The following is a 6,004-nucleotide window of genomic DNA, read 5'->3' as shown; positions in this document are numbered from 1 at the left end:
ATGCCCTGGGGAAACTAAGCCCTCACTGCAGCTACTGAGCCCGTGCACTCTAGAGCCTGAGCACTGCAATGAAGAGCCTGTGCATTGCAGTGAAGACCCAGCACAGCTAAATTTTCAAAAAGTTTTTTTAAAAATAATGTATTAGTTCTGGGTATAGGGTATTGTAGGGCTAAGAGCTTCAACCAGCTCAACCCCGACAAACTGGATATCCTTTTTAGTACAGTGTCAAAACTGGGGAGAGGAGTGGTTAATGTGGGTGGTAAACAGTGCTAGATCGAGATTGCTCTGGTATTGAAGTCTGTTAAAAAAGATGGAAGTGGTTCCTTTGCTAAGCTGGAGATGACAGGGGAAACAAGTCTGTCTAGACTGAGCCTGCCCATGCAATGCTAGAGCAACAGGCTAAAACTAAGATGGAATTTGGTAGCTTTTAACCACAGGGCAGGAAAATCAAATTAAAATTCTTTCCTGTCAGAGTGATCATGCAGAAAACACTGATGTTTGAATTGTTTTCCTAGTTTCTTTAAGAAGGTGGCATGGTCGAGGTCTTTGTCTTCCATATCCCAGTAGGCACTGGGCATGTCATCGAAACTCTCTGAGCCTCTTTTTAGACTAAACTACTTTCAGTCCCCTTACTTCTCCACATGGACATGAATTTTTTTGGTTGTACTGGTTCTTAATTGCAGGATGTGGGATCTTTAGTTGCAGCAGGTAAGATCTAGTTCCCTAACCAGGGATCAAACCTGAGCCCCTTGTATTGAGAACTTGGAGTCTTGGCCTCTGGACCACCAGGGAAGTCCCACAGCCATTTTTAAAGCATTTGTTTTGAGTATGAATGCATATAAAGTTTGAGGGCTTACATTTTTTATTCATTTTTAACAACAAATGGCAGAGGGGAATTCCCAACAGTCTCCCAGTTTTCTTACAGGAGTTTCAAATGTCATATCTCCCCAATTATCAACAAGCATGACTTTTTAAGTAGCTCTCCCGCAGTACATGAAAATTACATACTCTGTAAAACAGAGCTTTCAGGAAAGTAACTAGAAGGAAGCTAGTTTTAACATAGAAACATCCTATGGAAAAGATAAGATACTTGATTCACTGTATTTGAAAGAGAATCTGGAGCTTAAATCCCTCCAAATTTTTAATTTTGATCCTTCCCTTGTAGAGACTTGGCTTTGAACAATTGGTGCTGACAGTGTGAAACTCCTATTGCCTGCCATTAAATTGAAGCTGTGGCCTCTCGTGTAAACAGGCAATGAAGCTGGGATTGTACTGTGTTAAATCCTCACTTCAGAAATCACTCCCTTCTTCCCCGAAGCACTACCACACACAGTCTCCCTGCCTGGCTTCAACATGGGCAGGAGTTTTATCCTATTGCTTCTCATTGCTGGGCAAAACTTGCTGGGACAACAATTACCTTCTTAATGATTTGCACATTAGAGGGCTCAATGTCTTTACCAAACAAACACACACAAAAAAAAACCCCACTGTGTAACAAGCTGAAAGGAACTCTGAGCCTTTTTAGAAGAAATCATGCTGGATTATCATCTGGCTTACAATGATGTTTCTTTGATCAACACGGTAGGGGAAATTCTGAGTTTAGTCAAAAATATCTACAGGTCTTAGTAATCATAAAACCGTTTATAAACATCTTAATATTAGGTTCAATACAGTTTAGTCGGTCAGTCATGTCCGACTCTGTGCAGCCCCATGGACTGCAGTACGCCAGGCTTCCCTGTCCATCACCAACTCCTGGAGCTTGCTCAAACTCATGTCCATTGAGTTGTTGATCAACCATCTCATCCTCTGTCGTCCCTTTCTCCTGCTTTCAGTCATTCCCAGCATCAGGGTCTTTACAAATGAGTCAGTTCTTCACATCAGGTGGCCAAAGTATTGGAATTTTCAGCTTCAGCATGAGTCCTTCCAATGAATATTCAGGTCTGACTTCCTTTAGGATGGACTGGTTAAACCACATGAATTTGCCAATGTAAGTTTTTATCTACAAGATGACAATTTCACCTGGTCTAACGTAATAATTCTGCATTTTGTAACCCAAATTATAAGCTCTTAATAGCAGTTTTCTGAGTGTGAAATGATAAAAACTTTGGACTTTCCGGGCTGACACTTCTCTAAAAATTACTGCCTATTATTAAAATCCAGATTAAGATGCAAATCCTAAACTATCAAGTATTTAACAGCCTGATTTTTAAAATACAACACAATAACAGTTAAATTAGCTGGCTTATGTTCACATGTTTTCCCATTTAGCAACAAAAACATGTAATTTTTTGCATGTATTCAAGACATATAGGGAGGCAAAGTTCCCAAATGATTTAATTGCTTTTTACATAGAACTGAGACGGTGACTGCAGATCATGGCCACCTCCCTATATGAGCCATTTGAAAGGAAGGAAGGTCACCTCAGACTTGACCTTCAGAAGTGGCAAAGACCTTGGGTCAGCCACCTCACCCACCCATCAGCCCCTTGGATAAGACCATTCCCTTCCACAAGTCCTCTAGGATTGTCACCTAAAAGGAACACCTCTAATCTTGGCGGTGGGGAGGGGGGTGTAGGGAGTGGGGTCCATCCTCTCTTAGGACAGCTCACTTCTTGAATTAACTAGAAGTATTTCCTCTCATGGAGCTAAAACTTGTCTTTCCATTATCTCACCCTCCTGGTTCTGCTTCTATACCTTGAAGTCAAAGAGAATAAATGTAATCCTCTTCCAAATAAAAGATCTCTAAATATTTCTCTTTTTTTCTTACTAAATAACTGAATAAACATATGATCCTGTGGATTTCTTAAGACAGTTGAGTCTGGATGGATTATGGTTGTTTTTTTTTTCCCTGAGTCATCTCAAATGATTAGCAATACTTCTGCATACAGTTGTAGTTGAGAAGTAGCACTGGTTTCGATGAATAATCTAAAGCAAAGAGAAAATAAATCTACAAAAAAGAAAAGAGAAAAACATGAAGTGAATGCATATGATAACACTGTTTTAGGCATTTAGGCATCTTTATGTTGATAGGATGATTTATTTTTGTTGTTCTTATTTTCCTTTTTTTAAATTGAAGTATAGTTGATTGACAATATCGTGTTAGTTTCAGCTGTACCAAAAGACCTTGGAATATTTCAAGACTGGTGCCCCTTGAGGTCCTGCCATTGAACACAATTTCTCTCTTCCAATGTCTCTGTTGATGAACTGGGTGTAAAGGACTATCCCTCTTCTACTCTTGGGGTCTAGACCACCAGAAAGTACGAACGTTTTCTTTAACAGGATCAAACCCCAGTTCCTCTGCAGCATACTGCACTTAATCAAGGCATAGCATCTCTAGACCTCAGAAACCACCTGTCTAAAGCAAGGAGGGTTGTTCTGTGATGATCTCATGGACGGTCTTGCCCAGAATGAAAATTTTATAACTGTAACCTATGCAAACTCTATAAAATGAGGGTCAATATTTTCATATGTAGCAAAACAGGGACCAAGCAGATTCAGTTCATCACACAACACTTCTCAAGGCTTGATCATTTGCATTCCACTGCCACAATTTTTTATCATTTCTGGGTACTGCCTGTACTGTGATTACTTAACAGCTTTCTTTGAATCAACGTATTTATTCTGCTTGAATAATTTATTTTACAAGAAAATTTTATATCAGCATACATGCAAAACCATTGCCTGTCATAAAAATATATTTAAGCACAGATATTTATTTAAGCATAAACACAGTTATGTTTGTGCTTAAATATAAAGTATTTTAAAGAGCATTATTTAAGAGCATCATCTAAAGTAACCTGAAAGGGACTTCCCTGGCAGTTCAGTAGTTAAGACTCCACACTTCCAGTTCGGGGGGTGGGGGGTGGATGAGGGTTCGATCCCTGGTCAGGGAACTAAGATCCCACATGCCACATGGAGAGGCCAAATAAATAAATAAAAATAAAAAGCACCTGAAGGATCCCACATAGCAATCTGGATAAAGCTCTTTGGATTCGACTGTGATAAAGGGAAGTTATTTTTGTTGTTGTCATTCACTCCCTAAGTCGTGTCCAACTCTTTACAACCCCATGGACTGCAGCATGCAAGGCTTCCCTGTCCTCCACTGTCTCCCACAGTTTGCTCAGATTCATGTCCATTGAGTCAGTGATGAAGTTATATTTCCCTTATAATCCCTGGAGTGTAAGGAACTTTGTTTTCTTAGAAACTCTCCCTGGGTCAATAGCAGTTTACAACTCCAGAGCAAATTAGTGAAAGTCAATCCCATGATCACCTAATGCTGAATAATAATAAAAGCCAACATTTGTTGAGCACTTACTATAGCCCTTGCGCTTTTCATAGTTTTGAATCTTAAATCTAATTCCTGAAGTCAGTATAAGAGTTGATCACTTTACCAATGAAATCTGTATTTACAATCTTGGACTCAATCAACTCCTACAAATATGTTTTCTTGTGAAAAATTAAAACCCTAGCCTCAAGTTGTAGCACAATGTAGCAAATGTTATGGAAATCGAAGATTTGTCTTAGGGATTTCATCACTGTGGAACAGTAATCAAAAAGAGAAGAGAATCCACTCAGAGATCAGTGTTCTTATGAAAGGAGCTGTACATGTAAAAAGTAATCTTGTTTGAATCCTTACCTCCTTTTCCTCCAGAACTCTCAATACTCCCAAAATAAAAAAAATATACATATACACGCTTTTTTTTCTGATTTTTACTTTATATTGGTGTTTAGTTGATTAGCAACGTTGTGTTAGTTTCAGATGTGTAGTAAAGTGATTCAGTTATGTATACACGGGTCTGTTCTTTTTCAAATTCTTTTCCCGTTTAGGTTATTACAGAAGATTGAGCAGAGCTCCCTGTGTTATACAATAGGTCCTAGTGGTTATCTGTTTTAAACATAGCAGTGATACACACACAGATTTAAAACAAATGATTTATAAGCTTTTCCATGATACAAGTTATTGTACTACATGCAGAACTGCCCTCAAGTCTGATAGGGTGTGTTATGTTTGCATTTTACCCCTGTTGTGGTTTCCTGTCAATCTCTGAGCCTTGGAGAACCTTCTAGAAGACCTCCTTGGTTGAGTCTCAGAATTTTAGCTAGCACCAACCTCAGATGTCTGTTACGCAGAGTTACTGATGGCTCAGCGGATAAAGAATCCGCCTGCAATGCAAGAGACACGGAAGATGAGGGTTCAAACCCTGGGTCAGGAAGATTCCCTGGGGAAGGAAATGGCCACCCACTCCAGTATTCTTGCCTGAAAAAAACCCTATGGACAGAAGAGCCTGATGGGCTACAGTCCAAAGGATCGCAAAGAATCAGACACAACTAAACAACTAAGCACACGCACACACTGACTCTGAACTTCACTTGTCTCTTCCTGTGTGGGTGCCTTGAATGGATCTTCCTCCTCCTCAAAAAACACTCCACATTTCCTGGGACATTAGCTTTAAAATCAAATGTCAGTCACAGTCTAGGTGGACATTTCTCAGATTAATGGGGATTAGATTATCCCCAGGGAGGCTGCCAGGCCCCACCCACGCCTCCTGAATTAGAGTCTACCAGGGTGGAGCCTAGGAATCTAGCACATCAAAGTTTTGAGAACCAGCAATTTGGTTTAATCCCCTCATTTTCCAAAAGGGGAAACTGAGGCCTAAGAGAAGTAAATGACTCACCTAAGATCCAGCTGTCTCAGCATCAGGACAAGAATTGTTCCTCGAAACAGATCCTCAGGATAGTCAAAAACCCCTCCCAGTCCAGTTGGACTGAACTCTGCCAAGAGTTTGACATCCCCACCGTGTGGTACTTTTTCATGTTTCTCTTCATGCCTCTTGGCTTAGTAGACCCCACATGGCTAAACCATTACTTGTCTTATCATTGCTAGTGTCATCAGAAATCCAAAAACCAGTTGTATCCAGCATCCAGGAGCCTAGAGTTTGATACGCTCTCCAAAAGCAAAACTTGTAAAATCTAACCTAGGAAAACTCCTAAATTCCATCAATTAG

This window comes from Moschus berezovskii, chromosome 20 (assembly GCF_049115385.1).
Source record: "Moschus berezovskii isolate FMDL1 chromosome 20, NW_MosBer_1.0, whole genome shotgun sequence".
NCBI lineage: Eukaryota > Metazoa > Chordata > Mammalia > Artiodactyla > Moschidae > Moschus > Moschus berezovskii.
The sequence above is the reverse complement of the archived record's forward strand: the minus strand, read 5'-3'. Positions refer to the sequence as shown.